Raw genomic sequence first — 20,521 nt, 5'->3', positions numbered from 1 at the left:
CACCTTCTAGAGCACGTTGGGTGGCACGGGATACATGCGGACGTGCATTGTCCTGTTGGAACAGCAAGTTCCCTTGCCGGTCTAGGAATGGTAGAACGATGGGTTCGATGACGGTTTGGATATACCGTGCACTATTCAGTGTCCCCTCGACGATCACCAGAGGTGTACGGCCAGTGTAGGAGATCGCTCCCCACACCATGATGCCGGGTGTCGGCCCCGTGTGCCTCGGTCGTATGCAGTCCTGATTGTGGCGCTCACCTGCACGGCGCCAAACACGCATACGACCATCATTGGCACCAAGGCAGAAGCGACTCTCATCGCTGAAGACGACACGTCTCCATTCGTCCCTCGATTCACGCCTGTCGCGACACCACTGGAGGCGGGCTGCACGATGTTGGGGCGTGAGCGGAAGACGGCCTAACGGTGTGCGGGACCGTAGCCCAGCTTCATGGAGACGGTTGCGAATGGTCCTCGCCGATACCCCAGGAGCAACAGTGTCCCTAATTTGCTGGGAAGTGGCGGTGCGGTCCCCTACGGCACTGCGTAGGATCCTACGGTCTTGGCGTGCATCCGTGCGTCGCTGCGGTCCGGTCCCAGGTCGACGGGCACGTGCACCTTCCGCCGACCACTGGCGACAACATCGATGTACTGTGGAGACCTCACGCCCCACGTGTTGAGCAATTCGGCGGTACGTCCACCCGGCCTCCCGCATGCCCACTATACGCCCTCGCTCAAAGTCCGTCAACTGCACATACGGTTCACGTCCACGCTGTCGTGTCATGCTACCAGTGTTAAAGACTGCGATGGAGCTCCGTATGCCACGACAAACTGGCTGACACTGACGGCGGCGGTGCACAAATTCTGCGCAGCTAGCGCCATTCGACGGCCAACACCGCGGTTCCTGGTGTGTCCGCTGTGCCGTGCTTGTGATCATTGCTTGTACAGCCCTCTCGCAGTGTCCGGAGCAAGTATGGTGGGTCTGACACACCGGTGTCAATGTGTTCTTTTTTCCATTTCCAGGAGTGTATTTAAGGTTAAAGCCTAGAGCCTTCTGTCTCAAATAAAAAATATTTGTAGCAGTTGTATTTAATTCATGGGCCTTCCACCGTTCTAGAATTAAAGACGTTTTCTGTCGATAGTCAAGCTTAGAAGTTGCGCTGTAGTGTTTGGACAACTAAATAAAGTGTTATGTTTGGAGTGTAACTGACAGCAGCTCATTCTGGCCACCTTCCACAATTTCTACTACTTGTCCCGTCGTGCGACTTTAGCAGGGCGTCTTAAGACACTCAGGAACAGTGGTCTGAAACACTCTACTATAAGAATACACGTAGACCAGCGGAATCGTAAAAAGTGATTTAAATGGCAGAGAATTGGCGTGCACTAGCTCAACAGCGCCCTCTTGTGTGACAGGACAGGTCAGCCGTCATACCAAGTGCAAATGTGTAACTAAGTGATACTGTGCCGCGCCAACGTCACAGAGTGGAATATCGGAATGTGAGTGCGTTCGAACGGGACAGAGTGATTGGATTCCGGGAGACAGGTCTGTCGTTTGAGTGTCAATGCGGCTCGTACAGGGTGCGCTGCTTCTGCGACGAGGCGTATGTGCAACCAGTGGAGAGAGGAGCGACACACACAGCGCCCACAGGACACTGGATGACACAACGTGACCACAGTGCGGGATGACCGCCATCTTGTCCGCTTGGCCTTAACAGACCGAGCAACTCCGTCCACAGTGTTAGCGTGTTGCCGGCCGTTGAGGCCGAGCGGTTCTACGCGCTTCAGTCTGGAACCGCGTTACGCTACGGTTACAGGTTCGAATGCTGCCTGGGGCATGGCTGTGTGTCATGTCCTTAGGTTAGATAGGTTTAAATAGTTCTAAGTGTGGGGAACTGATGACCTCAGATGTTGCCTCGCATAGTGCTCAGAGCCATTTGAACCATTTGTTGTTGTTGTTGTTGTTAGCGCGTTGTTGGAGCACTGCAGCGGACGTAGATATGTCTGCGTCGGGGGTTCGACGTTCTCTTCTGCGGGTTAGGTGGTGGGGCGCATGGGATTGCCTCATCTTCCATTTACCAGAACCAACGCCGCTGAGTCATGGGAACGTGAACACCGGGACAGGGGTGCTGAGTGGCAAAATGTAATTCTTTCGGACGATTCGCTCTTCAAATTATGCTACACTGATATCCGCATACGCGTTCGACGCCGCAGTGGACAACGCCAAGCAGCGAGGAATGTGCAAGCCGTCTTCGAAGAACTACAGGCACCACTGCTTCCCTAGTCTGTCCGTTCGCCAGACATGTCACCTGTGGAACACGTCTGGGATATCGTCGGTCAGCAACTTATTCGTTCAGCCACTGTTGAAGCTTTGTGCATACACCTGCAAACTGCGTGGAAGAGTATTCCGTAGCGGCATATTCAGGCGTTTTTTGTTTCGAAGCCACGACTTCTGGCGGCTCTGACTGCAGCATTCGATGGCGCTGCTCTGTACTGAATCTCCACGGTCACAGCGCATGTACAAGTCTGTAATTCTAATCTTTTGTGGAGTGTCGTGTCCCTAATCTGTACAATAAATTTCATTCTGATCACGTGTCTCGATCTTGGTGTTACACTTTTTGCAAACGGTAGGATGTCTCGTTGACGTTGTACATAGGTGACTGGACCGCTTATTGGAGGGCACTTGGAAACGCTTTGCACAGCGAGTATGAAGATGCAGGACTTGCGTGACCACAGACAATCTGGGTTCTTCTCTTGGAGTGTCTCCAACTTGTTAAGTATGCATCCATCCGTACTTTATAATAAAGCGTATTTGTTACACTTTAGCAGGCGTAATAGTCTTTGCCGTGGTGTTTGACTCAAAGGGAGCCCGTTGGTACTGTGCTGGAAAAAAGTTTGTATCTAATATTTGGCCAGGAAGGGAAAGAGATACCGAAATCTTAAATTTTTCTGAGACATATGACAAACCAAGAGAGTGATAACTTCAGATGTTAAGTGCTCAGAGCCATTTGAACACACTAAGAAGTTTCAGCAGCTTCGCAGGCCAGTGTCATACAAGGAAAGAGAGATTTGTTACATATAATCATGTTACAGTCCGCCCAGATAGCTGAGTGGTCGGTGTGACGGATTGCCGTCCTAAGGGCCCGGGTTCGATTACCGGGTGGGTCGGGGATTTTCTCCGCTCAGGGACTGGGTATTGTGCTGGCTTTATCATCATTTCGTCCCCATCCGGCGCGCAGGTCGCCCAATGTGTCGTCGAATGTAATAAGATCTGCACCAAGGCGGCTGGATCTTTCCCTCAAGAGGCCTCCCGGCCAATGACTCCAAACGCTCATTTCCATTTTCCATCGTGTTACAAATCGCTGATTCAAACATAGTCAAGAGTTCAACGATAGTAAGCACTGGCTTATTGTGTATTTAATTCAGAAGTCAATAAAATTAATCAGCTAATTTAATCATTAAAATCAATTTTACGCAGGTACTGGAAAGTTTTGTGTGTTATCCCATCGAATGAAGGTGACGGATCATTTTTCACAATTAATTTTAAAACAAACCACAAGATGGCGAAAATCAGTAAAGTTTGCGCCCGTTGGGTTCAGATTCCGGCTACAGGCACGCCGGTGCATAGGCACACTAGGGCGGTCCGAATCCGCAGAACCGTCTTCGCTGCCACCCCAGTAAAGTAAGCGATACTGACTTTCTGCCCTTGCTGGAGGCACGCTGGTGTCCTGCGTCCGAGACTGCTGAATCACCGAGAGACGCTCTCCGAGACCCATCCGGTTGCAGATCTCAGCAGGTACCACTTCGTCACTGGTACCAGTGCGGAAGATACCGCCATATTTATTTAACAAGAGCTGGCTTCCGTCACCTCGGTAGCAGCCTTATCCAGATTGAGTTCAGAACTAGTTAGGACGCATCGTGATGGTATGCTGTCTGTTCCTTCGGTTGTTTTCTTTATGCGAGTACGTAACTTGCACAAAAGACAGTGAATGGTCCACCTTCTGCCCCAGTATTTATCTGTTCCACGTAATTGTCTACAGTTCACCCTAATCGACGCTCCTTCAGCTTTTCTCCTCCATTGCCTTCTGGGTCTTCTGTTTAAACAGTCTTCTCCTCTACCATTATCCCTTCAGTTTCTCATAGTATTAAGCAAGACTTCAGAAGATCTAAACTAAATCATATTATTATTATTATTCATAACATTTTCTGTTATTATTATTACAAAATATGACCGATTTTAGATAGCTTAGAATCTAAGAATATAGTATAATCTTTTTCTTACCTTCCCAGAGCTATGTCATAATTTGACTAACGTTCATCTGACATCTGTCCCCTAGGCTGCGGTTTTTGTTGTTCGATAGGAAATTTTGCAGTATTGATCAGTGGTTCGAAAAGTTCCTATTTTCTATGGTGTATTGTTTTCTCAAAGCTCTACTTATCTCTTCCGACGACCCCGTGGAGTTTTTTAATTTGGAAATCAAAAATTTTTGTGGTTTGCCTGTTATCGTTATTCTGTGAATACAATCCTTAAATTTTAATCTCCTCTTCCTTATTGTATGTGTGATTGTTTCTATATTCCTGTTATACCTTTATTTCGCCTTTTCGTACAGTTGTCAGCTTTCTTCTTTTGTAGTCCTAAAATGATTCTGAGTATTTTTCTTTCTTTCTTTTACAGATCATCTTGTTCACCTCTTTTATTTAGTGTAAGGGTCGCAGATCCATATAGTGCTTCCTGTTTAATTACTGTTGCGTAGTGTCTATTTTTACCTGAAATGATACTAATCTTTTACTCCATTTTGGGTCAGTCTGTATGCTGATTCCATTTTGTTTTGTCTTTACTTTCTTGTGGTCTTATCTAGTCCGTGTGATTGTATCCCTTCTCCCAAATACTTTTATTAACCCTCTTCATGTTTCTCTGTTGTGTTTGTGTACGTGTTTCTCAGTTGTGCTTGTGTTCAATGTATTCCGTTTTCTCATGTAATTTCCGTAGCCCAGTTTTAGCTGCAATTTTCTGGAATTTTTCTGTCATTATCCTTGCATCTGTTGTGTTCTTAGAGATTATTGAAATCAGCAAAAACGAGACATTTCACCTGGAATCTTCCTTTTCCTTGACCTAGGTGGATTCCTTGGATGTTTTTCGCTTGTATTTCTTTGTCCCACTCTTTCATAACCATGTTTAATATCAATCTAAAGAGATTCCGTGAGAGCCCATGACCCTGCCGAACTCCGGTGTTAATTCTGAAGGGTTCTGAAACTTATTCTAGGTATTTAGGTCTTGATGTTTTGTCTGTGAGAATACGTTCTACCAACTGTCTGGTGATTTTGTGGATTCCCGCTTCTTCTAGCGTTAGGAGCAGTGTCTTTTTGTCTGCCTGTCTTTGTCTACGGAGTCGCAGCCTTTTAGAAGTCAACGAAGGTCACGACTGTATTAACGTTCCGAATTGTTCTGATACTAAGGATTATTGCCAAGTTAAAAACTTAAGCTGAACCGATGTAATTTTCCTGAATTCCACTTGTACTCGCCAACTACGTGTTCTTCGTTATCTTTTGTCTTACTCAGTAGTACTCTTAATAAAATTTTGTTGGTAAGAGACAGCAAAGACATGCCTCGGTAATTGTTGTTGTCTGTCCTGGTTGCCTTCTCATGTGGCGGGCGGATTATGGCTTGTTTCCAATAGTCCGGTTTTCTTCCTTTCTTCCAGCAATCTTTATAAGTGCCGATAGTTCTGAAGGTCGGTCTTGTTTTTGTGATTGTCTGTAAATTAGTAATTCTATTGGTTCCTCGCAGTTTAGATAATTCTTGAAGTATTTTGGTAGTAGTTCACAGTTGTCTTTGCTGTTGTTAATCGGAAGGCCTCTGGAATCTCCGAAGGCTCGTCGGTTTCTACCCTTTTATTCCTTGTTCGAAAACTTTGTAGAAGTCCCTAGTGTCATTCTGTCCGAAATTTGTATTTATTTCCTCAAATCTTTTGTTGTCATATTTCAGTTTCTCTGGTTAAATAATTTTTTATGCCTGTTTTCTGCTCTCAGCGAATGTGTTCCAGTTTCTTTCCTTTTTGCAGAAGTTCCATTCCTTCAAAGCTGTTGGGCTACGCCCTGTCGCTTCGTCACATATCTCGTTCCACCATCTTCTTTTTCTTCTTCTTGGTGGTTGTCCTAGCTCTTTCGCCGTTTCTATCATTCCTTCCCTGATTTGATTCCAATTTCCCATGTTTAACTTATTAAGACTTTTGATGTTTTCCTGTTGTTTGAGAAAAAAATTTGTGTCGGTTCTATGGGTTTTTTAATTCTGTAGTTTGATTTTTAAGTTGAAATTTGGCTTTGTTTCCTGCTGAAAAGTTGTCCGAGTCTATGTCTAGTCCTCTTCTGAGCCGTACTTTCTTGATTTCTCTATTGTTTTGTTTAGTTATTGGCACATGATCTCTTTGATATGAGCCTAAATGTATGTTAGGATAAGAAGAAATCTTCCTTCTCCTTTGTAATTTACTTTAATACGTTGAAAGTGAGCCAACGGCCTTGCCGTAGTGGTAACACAGGTTCCCGTCAGATCACCGAAGTTAAGCGCTGTCGGGCTGGGCTAGCACTTGGATGGGTGACCATTCGGTCTACCGAGCGCTGTTTGCAAGAGGGGTGCACTCAGCCCTTGTGAGGCAAACTGAGGAGTTACTTGATTGAGAAGCAGCGGCTCCGATCTAGGAAACTGACATGCGGCCGGGAGAGCGGTGTACTGACCACATGCCCCTCCATAAACGCATCCAATGACGCCTGTGGGCTGAGGATGACACGGCGTCCAGTCGGTACCTTTGAGCCTTCATAACCTGTGCGGGAGGAGTTTTACGTTGAAAGTAGTTTTAAATCAGATTGTCTGCAGAATTTAATGAATCTTTCTCCGCTCTGATTCGGACGTGTCCGAAGGAACAGACACCACGCATTCATACAACGGATTCTCCTCGAAGGGCAATTAATCCACAACCTTCATTGTGGATGCACAGTTACGTTAGACCTCCAGCGGGCATCTAAAATTAGCGAGCATGGAGCAAACGGACGGGGACTGCGGGTAGGTGGCGCTTCGTGGGAGTGTGGGTCGTCAAGGGTGCGTAAGGAGGCAGTCAGCGCATTTGCGAAAAACACTGTGTCCGGGTGGCGCAGTGGTTAACTCAACTGCCCAGTAAGCAGGAGATCCTGGACTCGAGTCCCAGTCTGGTACATATTTTTACTCGGCGAAGCGGATTTCGCATGATGTCCCGATGCAGAGCCGCCACGGTAACTCGGCGTGCTCGGTCAGAGGGTTAGCTGCCCTCTGTAATATTTAAAACCTGAGCGAATGGATCAACGTTGAATTTGAACGGGCGCCATGGGACATCCGCCCCGAAAAAATGCAACGAACAATAACGAATGAAATCAGTTTAAAAAAAGCTAAATAAATTACGAAAAAAATAAAAAAGAGATGCATCTGATATCATTAGTTCTTTCCCTTTCCTTTTCCCCCTATACCTCCAATTGTATAATATGTATCAGAACTGCGGATTCCGAGTGGTGTCTGTTCTTTCGGACATGTCCAGAAAACAGAGACCACGCTTTCATGTGATTATATTTTGGTACCCGCCCGGACACCCACACACTTTAGCACGCCGCTTCCGCGATTTGAGAAGGCACCTCTGTTCCCAATAGAATTCTCCGGCGGATTAACGACGAGGGTCAGTCTGATTGTGGCTTCCAGGCGGTTTACCACATCCGGATGGTGAAAACGGGCTGGTTCCCACGTCCAGTCTCAGTTTCACGATTCGTAAACGTTTCGAAAACGTCTTCATACTTTCGCATGGAATAACACTAGACCCTGACAACTGGGACACGATATATTGTTGGACAACAAGCGATTGAGTCTGAAACGTCCTCTTGGAGAAATTATGAATGATAGTGCTAGTAAACTTCTAAGTTATTTGATAGAAAAACAACTGAGTAAAACTGAAAGGTCTCAGACAGTTCTCTCTTTACTTATTCTGATCATCACTAAACTGACACACTATATTTTTTAGCGCAACGCAATCTGACTTTCAACAATCCCTACGAAAGAATGGCTCTAACTATCAATAGCCTACACCTTTCATGAATGACTTACCTCACAAAAAATCGTCGTTACTCGATCTACTTCAATACAGCGAGCGCCAATACTACCAGCTAAATGAAAGATTCTGACTGCTGAAGGCACTAACTACTGATATGCATAGTTAGCAAATGAAAGACTTTGATAGAGAACAAACAATGTATTTACCTTAATATCGTTCAAAAGTCATTATATATATATATATATATATATATATATATATATATATATATATATATATATATATATATACATAAGTGACATCCAATTAAACAAATTTTCTTTTTCTGACGGACACACGTCCAGATCTTCCGCTCTCAAAACTCCGGCATCTCTCTCCCCACACCCACCACTGCTGGGGGCTCACCTCCAACTGCACAATGCTACGCGCTGTTCACATCCAGCTGCCCAACGCTACACTACTGAGTATTTCAACAATTAGTCCTACCAGCCACAGACAGAACACAGCGGAGTCAGTGATTTTCATACAGAGCGCTATTTGGCGTTACCAACATAAAAACCTAAACAGCCTACTTACAAGGTGTACTATGTACCTGATATACTGCAAGACATATGAGGAGAAAATGTTCTCTTCGGAATGATGTAACTGTCCCTATGTGAAAGTATTGAGGTGTGCTGTCTGCCAGACAACATAATTCCCGACGAAATTGCAACTAAATACCCTAATGAAATGATCTAAACATACAAATAGTTTAATGTACACACTAAAATATAATTAATTTTCTGTACAGTATTGTATGTCAATATATAACCACACTGGCACACACAGTAAATGAATAAAATTGTACTTAATATTAATATAAGGTACTTGTAACTGGAATGCATATCATGATGGCAGTATGCAGCTGAAACGCCTCGTGCTAATAGAATATTAGCAGAAAAGTGACTGAAGCAGTAGAAGTTATTTCATAAAACAATCCTCAAAACATCTCACATAACATGCATAAATTTAAGTTTAAATTTAAAGATAGTCATGAGTTGTTCCTTACAATCCCTCTAGCAGCTTACTACGATACTGTGGCATGCTGATTCCAAAAGTGTAGCAGCACTCCAGACAAACAAACAAATAATTATGTAACTTTATTTTTTCGATGTGATAACTGAAACACTTTGAGAACGCATAGTAGAAAGTTTTTTTAGACCTCGTAACACCGCTCTTCAGAGATGGAAAAGGCTGAACGAAATCCGCTGTCCAAAAGGGAGGTACCAACGGCAGCATTTATGACGGCTTCTGCCAAGACGTGAACTTTTCAGTTCGTTGAAACAGTTGAAGGGCAGTGTGTATGCCACGTAAATGGACTGCATAGTTTTGCGAAAATATTATAAAAACTGCGCGGGCTGTCATATTTCAGCCAAAAAAGTAGACAAAAAAGGCAGAAACATCCATGTGGTGATGTCAAAGGTTTCATTTAGTTTACGAACTGTGTGGATAAAAGTGGACATCATTTGGTTACACAGTTTTTAGGGTTTCGTTCCTAAGTCTGTAAAAATGCAGTCCACAGACGGTTGGTTTGTTCTCCTTCCGTTTGTCTCTCTGTCCGTCCGACTGTTAAGAAACGTATTTTATCAGAATCGGGTAGACGTATCAAGCAGACATTTGTGTCACATGTTAAGGTCTATGGTTCCTTGGTGGCGTGAAAAATGTGAGCTTCTAAGTCAATGGCACCAATAATTCAGCAGTTTGTGTCACTTTTTTTTTATACCCCCAGACTCACTCATAAAAACCTATAGAATATTTCCCGCTGACGCAGAATCATGAAATTTGACAAGAAGCAAGGTTTCACAGTGAAAGTAAAGAATGTGGAAATCGTTACATTGTGATTATATCACCAGAAAAATTGTTTTTGCCATGAGAACTTACGTTACACTCATCATCCGTCAAAACTATAATGGAGGAATATTACTGCAAGCAAATGTAAAATATAGGTTGTTGTCATGTTTTACTAAGTATGTGGAAAACAATTTCAGTAAAACTTCTGTATATAAAAATTTGAAGTTCACTGTTCGCTTCATTTTATATGTCCAGGCTAGTCTGAGGAACTAGAGTAGAGATTTTGATATGGTCTTGGAATTCCCGAAATCGGTAGCGATATCTTCCCAGTATGAAACTTCGAAAACAGTTAAAAATCGTTTAAATTCTCTATTCCCGTCATGGATTATATGTGTCGTGCAGTTAGCAAAAGCAGTCGCGTCGGTCATCTGCTGCCATAGCCCATGAACGCCAAATTTCGCCGTACTGTTCTAATGGATACGTGCGTCGTAGGTTCCACATTGATTCCTGCTACGGTTTCACGCAGTCTTCCTTGTCTGTTAGCACTGACAACTCTGCGGAAACGCCGCTGCTCTCGGTCGTTAAGTGAAGGCCATCAGCTGGTTCGTTGTCCTTGGTGAGAGGTAATGCCTGAAAATTGGTATTCTCGGCACAGTCTCGAGGCTATGGACTTCTGAATGTTGAATCCCCTAGCGATTTCCGAAATGCAATGTCCCATGCTTCTAGCTCCAACTAACCATTCCGTGTTCAAAGTCTGTTAATTCCCGCCGTGCGGTCATAACCACGCCGGACACCTTTTAACATGAATCGCCTGCGTACAAATAACAGCTCCGCCAATGCACTGCCCTGTTATACTTCGTGTATGCGATAGTGCCTCCGTCTGCATTAGCGCACATCGCTCTCCCATGGCTTTTGTCACCTCAGTATATTCGGCTGAGACTGCACGGAAGCCACGGTGCGCGAGTCCTACTCGCATTTGGCCAGTTCTTTTTCCTCTCGTCGAAAACATAAAATATGGGGTATCACCAATAGCGGTCATCACGTTTGACTGTCGCATAATGACATGCTGCCATCGTTTCTTACTCCGACCTCCAGGTTTCAGCAGTTCTTTTTATTTACAGTGACGGCAGTCATGTGTGTCTGTACTCTCAAACATTTATTGTTCATGTTTTGTGTTGGCTCCCTATCTGCTGCGTGAAAGAGGAGCTTTCGGCTACAAATTTACATTCTAGGAAAGCTACTCGGCTTAAGCCATTTGAAACTTTTCGTACCTCGTAAATCATAATACGAGCAACATTAATTTTCCGGGTGAGAAGGCGTGGCGGCCCCCGGCACGAATCCGCCCGGCGGATTAGTGTCGAGGTCCGGTGTGCCGGCCAGCCTGTGGATGGTTTTTCTGGCGGTTTTCCATCTGCCTCGGCGAATGCGGGCTGGTTCCCCTTATTCCGCCTCAGTTACACTATGTCGGCGATTGCTGCGCGAACACTGTCTCCACGTACGGGTGCACCATAATTACTGTACCACGTAAACATTTGGGGTACACTCATCTGCTGTGAGACGTTCCCGGGAGGTCCGCTGAGGGCCGAACCGCACAAAAACCCTGGGTTGGGTGTGGGGCTGCGGTGGGGTGGGTGGACTGCTGTAGCCTGGGTTGTGAACCACTGAGGGCTACGGAGGGACGAAGCCTCATCGTCGTTTCTAGGTCCTCAGTTCAATACAATACAATACCATACGATATTAAGTTGGCCTGGAGGAGGTAATTTTGGTTTTCTTAAACTACCAAAATATCTCTCTAACTCGAAACACAGTCACTGTGGTAAACTGTTGCAATTATATCTCTGTCCGAGAGCAATCGCAGCTTTTTCTTCGATAATGGATCTAGCCTTTAATACTTATTGTGAATTCGACGTTTTTCTAATAGTTGACTCATAGAGCCGATCAAGCCGGTTTTTAGGAAAATGCAATGAATAATTTTGCAAATAGAACATAATGTACTCCGGCTGCAAGAATAGTTTCCCCTCATTTCGAAGACGAATGGCAGAGGAATCTGTCTTCACCTGGAATACGCCAAGAAAACAAAAAGCACACATCGGCACGTCGAAACGAGCTGTAGGACATGCGCGTGTAAAACATGCCGCGCCTCGGACAACACGCGTGGCCGGGCCATTACAGAGAGCGAACCAGGGGGACCAGCAGGGGCGCGCTGCCTGACTTCCTCCCCCCCCCCCCCCCCCCCCACCCTGCCTCATTCTCTCTCGCGGTACTCGCTTCCCTAGCTTAGCATGCCCGCGTGCACTCGCGTGATGTGTTATCCCTCCGAGCCGGAATGTGCCGCCGTCCGGCGTGAAATACGGTTACCCTCTCTGAGCAGCCTCGCATATTGATCTTACGCCGGCTACCATTCACTGGCCCTACAAGGTATGAATGGATTTATAAGTACCCCTCAGAAGGCGCTACAATCTGTTCGACGTTCGCTGAGGAATGTCCTACCATTACAGACATAAGGTTTTGATTATCCATCTGTTTGTGAAATCTGTTAATACCTAAACGCTTCATTTGGAGCGTTGTCTGAGTTCTCTTGTGAAAGTATCTAGAGGAAGATCTCGAGATCACTGACAAGTAGACATCACTGAATAATTTTCTTGTGTTTCACTACACTGACGTCCATTTTAAGTACATACTACAAAAATGGCTCTGAGCACTATGGGACTTAACATCTGAGGTCATGAGTCCCCTAGAACTTAGAACTACTTAAACCTAACTAACCTAAGGATATCACACACATCCATGCCCGAGGCAGGATTCAAACCTTCTACTGTAGCGGTCACGCGGTTGCAGACCGAAGCGCCTAGAACCGCTCGGCCACAGCGGCCACCAAATGTATGCAGTAGACAGGTGATTCAGCTTATCCATGACTCATTACAGCGTCTCCAACATCTTGGCAAGGAGGTGATCTTTCGCTGTGTACCTGGCCACATTGGGATACAGGAAAACGACATGACCGACAAAGCAGCCAAGGAAGCATGCCGCAAGGTACTGTCTGTTAGTGTCCCATCCCGTTGCACGCAATGATCTCATTTTCTGACAGACACATCAAACATCGTTGAGAGACTGAAAGGTTGCAGGTAACAGGAAACAAACTGCGGTCGCTCAAATAGACCACACAGGCAAGCTGGAATGCATCAGCGGTGAAATTTTGTTAACTGTGAAATTTCGTGAACAGTCAGACCTCATCCCTAAGGATTGGTGAGGATGGGATGCAGACTTTAATACATTATAAACAGCTCCGCATGTGGGGACAGCCTTCTTCCCCACCCATGAGAGTGGCATGCTAACTTTTCGTCAAGGTGCCGAAGACATGATGTTGAGCGTCCTTCACCTAAAATCACCATTACTATACTGACGGTCCTGGAACTGCAACGTCATCAAAACTGGGGAATAACTGAATCGGTTAGCTGGAAAAGGGCCGGTCGCTGTAGCTGAGCGGTTCTAGGCTCTTCAGTCCGGAACCGCGCTGCTGCTGCGGTCGCATGTCCGAATCCTGCCTCGGGCATGTCCTTAGGTTAGTTAGGTTTAAGTAGTTCTAAGTCTAGAGGACTGATGACCTCAGATGTTAAGTCCCAAAGTGCTTAGAGCCATTTGAACAAGTTTATTAGTTGGAAAAGGGGTCATGTCCCAGAAAGTAAATTTCTCAGAAGTGAAAAGCACTGTATCGTGCACAGCAATAAAAGAGTGTGCTATGAGCATACAGCTTTATTAATAATGTTCCCAAAATACAACCACAATGAAAATACAGCAAAACAGACAATGATGAGTATGCTTCAGTCATCTTCATGTTGTTCATCCTTCGCTGACTACTGACAGATACTGTTATAAAATGATTTTTGCCTGTCAAGTACGTATTTTCAAATTTTCTTTGAATCGGCTAGTGTCTTCTCTTTTATGAGAACGGGTGCACTAAATGCTTGTTTATCTGGAAGGTGTGGCTTACTTCATCCTTCGGTCAGCGAGAAATAGGAAGCAGTGAGTCCATCAGTAAATGGGATTGCTTCAATAGTTCCAAGAAAATCACTACTGAAAATGATGTGGTTGTGCGTAGGTATCTGAAATTTCATTTTTATTCTGCTATCTTAAGAGCACACTGAGGCAGCATCCATTTGTAGTGATCAGGCCACCAGGTCTGCAAGGCCAGGATATCTTCTGTAACAAGTTTATGGCTGAGAGGACGAACGTATCAACGTTTCATGTTCCACTCGATTCATCTCCTGAGATGGCCACTTCTCAAACGCACGACTCATCTAACGAGAATTTCTGTTGATGGGACATGTTGTTATACCAAATGATGGGTACAGACATAAAGATTAGATATTACCGATAAACGCATTTGAAAACAAAACGGAGATGACCCCTTTTCCAACTCAAGGATTAAATTACATTTACCTCTGATTATCGTGCAGCGTAGGAGGAGGAATACTGATTAAACTTCCAGGTGACTCGGCGGTATACAGAACGCTAGCCTTTGTACATAAAGCCGCAATCTCTGGAAGCGGGAACGGCTCTAACCAGGCTGCGCATCCCTCGAACGCAGTAGCACGTAAGAGTGCGTCAGCGCACGCCGCGCTGTAGCGCCAGACTCTCGGCAGACGCTGAGCAAATGTTTTCAATAGGTGAGGAAACTGGAAAACGTGCTAGCCTGGACAACAGTCCAGCATCCAGCTACGAGGAGACTTCCAAATTTAAGTTGCAGATAATTATGGACGGACAAGTAACTTACTTCGAATGCTGCACTACAAGGTGAAATAGGTACCTGACGCTGTTTTCCCACTCAGGCACCGAGTCTCTGTAAACAACGGTCGCTACATTCTGTTAATCGTACGATTCCTCAACGGTGGAAATCCGCTCCTTGGTCATCGAGCCATTCGAGAAGCGTTGTGCGAACGTCCTCATCACTGGAAACCTCTTTCCTCTCCGATGTTCTTTCTGCTTGCTGATTGTCTGGACATTTATGTCAGTAGTCCAAGTCGACAGCATGACCCGCGCGTGTGCGGCCTTACCCAAATTGTTGGCACCATTTGAGTACGTCTGGGCGTGACATTGTAGTTAGTCCAGAATCTGGAAGTGAATCTGTGTACAATTTAGGCATTCAGTCCACAAGAATTGTACTGTCTGCGTACTTTAGCCCTGCAATCGCTTCCAGTTGCTGAGCCATTTCACTCCCACAACGAGGTGCACCTGTTACCCGTGTCGAAGCGGAACTGAGTCTGCAGCAAACCCGGAACATGTCAAGTCTCCTGACAGTGCCGTCAGCCATTCTGTACAATGGTTTTAGCGTGCTACAATATATGTAGCGTATTTGTTTTTTATTCCAGTCTTTCATCAGAATATCAATTCTTTTGACGACGACCGGTTTCAGTCCGTGATGACCATCCTCAGATCTAAAATATACAAATATATGCACCTAGCAAGCAGTGTGCCTTTCAACACAATGCAGCAACACGTATGTCCGCTCCCAGTAGCTGAGTGTTCAACGCGACAGACTGTCAATCCTAAGGGCCCGAGTTCGACTACCGGCTGGGTCGGAGAGTTTCTCCGCTCACGAACTGGGTGTTGTGTTGTCCTAATCATCATCATTTCATCCCCATCGACGCGCAAGTCGCCGAAGTGGCGTCAGATCGAAAGACTTGCGCCAGGCGAGCGGTCTACCCGACGGGAGGCCCTCGTCACACGCCGTTATTAGCAACACGTATCATACAACCAGGGAAATGTACAGATAAAATACAGTTAAACGTATCTTTTCTACACCATGTCCTCAAGTGATAAGGCCATAATGGTATCGTCAAAACATATATAGTCAGCACAGCATCCTCACATACATCCAAAATAAGGTGTGGAAGAGGCCACATCGTCCACACAGTTATTATTGCTACTGGCTACTGAAGTTACCAGAAATCTGTTTGCCTACATACTACCTAGATGTCGCTACTGTAGGCTTAGAAGTAGTCATCATTTACGCAAAAAAACATAATCTGATAAAAACACATTAGGTAAAAAACATTTAGCAGACTTTAAAATATTGATAACTATCGTAGAAACCAATTGTGATACAGTAAAAGACGAATACAGCTACCCATATAAAATTATTAAAGGGAAATATATGAAGATAATAGATCCGACTCTTTTATGGTGAATTTACGGTCAAAAATTGATATACGTAATACATTGCCTGTAGCAACCTATGAATTACCTATGAAAGGTAAATGTGTATATGACAGCTGAAGTCCGACAGCTCGTTCAACATGAGGATAAAGTCAGGAAGACAATGAAAATATAGCGCAGCCTCCGTCGTTAACTCATCAGAAGCTACAGCTGCTGTACAAATAGCAGTCCATGCAATCCACAGGTGTCCTGTTGTGTACCCAATGGGACCTCATATTTTTTAACTATGTACCAGATGATGACGAATGTGATCTGGAAACGTTCGGTATTCACGGAGCTTCCGCACCCTAACACGTCCACCATAATCGTGTACGTAGAAACGTGACTCGGCAGGAAGAAAAGTCTTGCCGCCACACCTACGTCAAGTGTCAAGGGATACGGCAAGAGTGGCCACATGCGGACGGTTCGCGGTCCTCCAGACGCCGTCCCACTCTCCCTATGAATACTTGTCTTGCTGCAAACAAGCTAATTCCGTGACTCAAGTTGCATTACGTGGTCGTACCATCTTGGACGTTGAGTCCTGCATTGTCTTACGTTTGGCCCTGCTGGACCCAAAAATTCCATATTCGCATGGCAGGTGTGGTGTCCCGATCAACACTTCGAGCCTACCGACTGGGAAATATCGCAGGTCATTCCTGTTTTCAAGAAGGGTCGTAGGAACGATGCCAACATTATGGGTCTAACTTATATCGTTGACTTGAATCTGATGTAGAATTAAGGAACATGTTTTATGCTGAAGAATTATGAGGTTTTTGGAGAACGAAAATCTCCTTCATAAAAATCAGCATGTATTCCGCACGGATGTTGCGAAACTCAGATCGCTCTGTTCCTCCACGAGATCCACGGCGCTGTGGACGACGGTGCTCAGGTTGATGCCATATTCACTGTCTTCAGGAAAGGACTGACACTGTCCCGCTATGCCGTTTAGTGAAAAAATACGAGCTTGTGGAATATTGGACTACAAATCAACATGTTGCTCATAGCGGAACAAAATCGGCAGTTGTAAAGATAATTTCGGGGCTACCCAAGGAAGTGTGATAGGACCGTTACTGTTTGCAATGCATGTAAATGATGTAGTAAAGTGCGTCGGAAGCTTTCTACAACTGTTCACAGGGAATGCGTTTGTCTATAAGAAAGAAGCAACACGAGAAGACAGTTTCGGTTTGCAGGAGGACTACAGAGGATTGGTTAATGGTACAGGGATTTTAGTTGACTCTGAATGTAAATAAATGTAACATACTGCACACACCTAGGAAAAGAATCCCTCTGCCGTGCATTACACTATTGATGAAGAAATGCTGGAAGCAGTATCGTGTGAAAAATATCTCGCTGTAACTGTCTATAGTGACCTTAAGTAAAACGTAAATGTCGTGTGACTAGGGCCTCCCATCGGATAGATCGTTCGATGGGTGCAAGTCTTTCGATTTGACGCCACTTCGGCGACTTGCGCGTCGATGGGGTTGAAATGATGATGATGAGGACAACACAAAGCCCAGTCCCTGAGCGGAGGAAAATGTCCGACTCAGCCGGGAATCGAACCCAGGCCCTTAGAATTGACATTCTGTCGCGCTGATCACTGAGCCACCTGGGGCGGAGTGACCTTAAGTGGAATGACCGCATAAAACAAATAGTAGGAAAAACAGACGCTAGACTGAGATTCATAGGAAGAATCTTAAGGAAATACCACTCATCCACGAAATAAGTGGGTTACGGGGCGCTTGTTGGGCCGATTCTTAAGTATTGTTCGTAAATCAGTGATCCTTACCAGGTAGGGCTGACAGAGGAGATAGACAAGGTCCAACGAAGAGCGGCGTGTTTCGTTCAGGGATCGTTTAGTCGGCGCGAGCGTGTTGATGGTCGACAAATTTCATCGGCGTTCTGCATCACGGAGACGCTTACTACTGAAATTTCGAGAGAGCACTTTCCGGGAAGAGTCGGACGCCATATTACTTCCTCCCACATACGTCTCTCAAACGACCACGTCGATAAACTTTGAGAAATTAGAGATAGTACAGAGGCTTACCGACAAAATTCTTCCCACGCGCCATTCGCAAGTGGAACAGGGAATGGAGGATTAGTTAGTGGTACCCTCCGCCACACACCGTTAGGTGAATGTGGGAGAACGACGATAAGCCGTAGTCTCGATAGGTGGCGATACAGCTGGTAAATGTTTCTCGTCACTCCATCTTCTCACTAACAAAGAATGCGATTTGTGAACTTCAAACCAGCTACGTTATCTTTCCTTATTCACAGAATTGACAGTCCTAGCTGTTTTATGTGGTTGGACAGATGTTAATGGCTCTGAGCACTATGGGACTTAACTTCTAAGGTCATCAGTCCCCTAGAACTTAGAACTACTTAAACGTAACTAACCGAAGGACATCACACACATCCAAGCCCGAGGCAGGATTCGAACCTGCGACTGTAGCGGTCGCGCGGTTCCAGACTGTAGCGCCTAGAACTGCTCGGCCACCCCGGCCGGCCACAGATGTTAATCTCTAGCAGATCTGAGGAAGTGGTATGATTATGACGATTTGAGCCGGCCGCTGGGGCCCAGCGGTTCTAGGGGCTTCAGTCCGAAACCGCGCACTTGCTACCGTCGCATGTTCTAATCCTGCCGTGGACATGGTTGTGTGTGACGTCCTTCGGTTAGTTAGGTATGTTTCTAAGTCTAGGCGACTGATGACCTCAGATGTTAAGTCCCATAGCGCTTGAGCGATTTTCTTTTTTTTTTTTTTTTTTTTTTTTTTGGACGATTTGAAATTTTCGTGGAGTCACAATGTTGTTGTTCGGACTGTGTTAAAAGTCATCCCGTTCCAAGTGATAACTGCAGAGTGGGGGTAATTCTGGGATACTTTCATACGTGCAGTCAGTTATTCTAATAAATATCCTCGCAATGGCAACGTAAGTCGCTGAAAAAGTTTTGATTTTATTATATATCTGTGTCTTTCTTCTAGGAAACATTGTCCAAAAATTAAGGCAATTTCCGAAAGCTCCAGCTGTGACGGTGCTCTTCTAGTCTAGTGCTCGTATGTTTCCCGCTATGTTTATGTAATATGAAATAAACCGGGTGATCAAAAAGTCAGTATAAATTTGAAAACTTAATGAACCACGGAATAATGTAGATAGAGAGGTAAAAATTGACACAAATGCTTGGAATGACATGGGGTTTTATTAGAACCTCTCCATATTTCTAGACGCGCGAAAGATCTCTTGCGCGCGTCGTTTGGTGATGATCGTGTGCTCAGGCGCCACTTTCGTCATGCTTGGCCTCCCAGGTCCCCAGACCTCAGTCCGTGCGGTTATTGGCTTTGGGGTTACCTGAAGTCGCAAGTGTATCGTAATCGACCGACATCTCTAGGGATGCTGAAAGACAGCATCCGACGCCAATGCGTCACCATAACTCCGAACATGCTTTACTGTACTGTTCACAACATTATTCCTCGACTACAGCTATTGTTGAGGAATGATGGTGGACATATTGAGCATTTCCTGTAAAGAACATCATCTTTAGAATGACATTTTCACTCTACAGCGGAGTGTGCGCCGATGTGAACCTTACTGGCAGATTAAAACTGTGTGCCGGACCGAGACTCGAACTCGGGACCTTTGACTTTCGCGGGCAAGTGCTCTGCACACAGTTTAACATCACCTTTGCTTCCTCTTACTTTCTTGTGCCAATTATTGCTAATTTGATCAGATGAAGCGCCACCTCTCGGACATTTTTTAAACTTTTGAATATTTTTGTTTCTAATAAAGCTCCATGTCATTCCAAGCATGTGTGTCAATTTGTACCTCTCTGTCTACATTATCCCGTGATTTATTTTTTACTGACTTTTTGATCACTCGGTACATACGAGATACATCAGGTGCAGCGTATACGTTGCGTAACACCCCTGCAGGCACACTTTTAGTCTCGTGTCGTACCGGTCTTAGCCGAAAGTAGTTAGGAGTGGTTTCCAGTGTGGGACTGGTGCTCCCGCCCCTGGCAGGGCTGTTGGGTGTGGGTGGTGTTGGCCGCCCGCCGCCCCCGCCTGGCATTGCGTTCACGTAGCCCCGACGACGCACCGCAATGCCGAGTGTGTCCACTGCCGCCGTGACGGGCTCCCGCAGCAGAGTGCTTTCCTTCTGCCAGCCGGAATGCAGAATGCGGCATCCTTGACGGCAGCCACAATCGCGTAGGTGGAATGCGTGTCGCATGATGCTTTTGTGTCCGCAAGAAGATTGCGTAACAGTACCACTTCTTACGCGCCTTAATCTCACATAACGTAATATCCGTGGCTCTTACGTGAAATAATAATAAGTTTATTGCAGCTAAATAGCCATATAAATTCAATGTACAGTGATAATAATAAGATAAATTAGAAATTTCACGTATTGTGATTTGCATAGTCACTTATTGTTCGTGTCCTTTT

General features: G+C 45.3%; 1 protein-coding gene and 1 pseudogene across 1 annotated transcript in view; both read left to right on the top strand.

The window, feature by feature from the left end:
* LOC126334637 (calpain-9-like) overlaps window positions 1-20,521 on the top strand; it is a 977,125-nt gene that overhangs the window by 508,713 nt on the left and 447,891 nt on the right. The window lies entirely within an intron of this gene.
* LOC126337198 (5S ribosomal RNA) lies at window positions 6,501-6,618 on the top strand (annotated as a pseudogene).

This window comes from Schistocerca gregaria, chromosome 2, assembly GCF_023897955.1.
Source record: "Schistocerca gregaria isolate iqSchGreg1 chromosome 2, iqSchGreg1.2, whole genome shotgun sequence".
Taxonomy (NCBI): Eukaryota; Metazoa; Arthropoda; class Insecta; order Orthoptera; family Acrididae; genus Schistocerca; species Schistocerca gregaria.
This window is presented reverse-complemented; position numbering and strand designations above follow the sequence as displayed.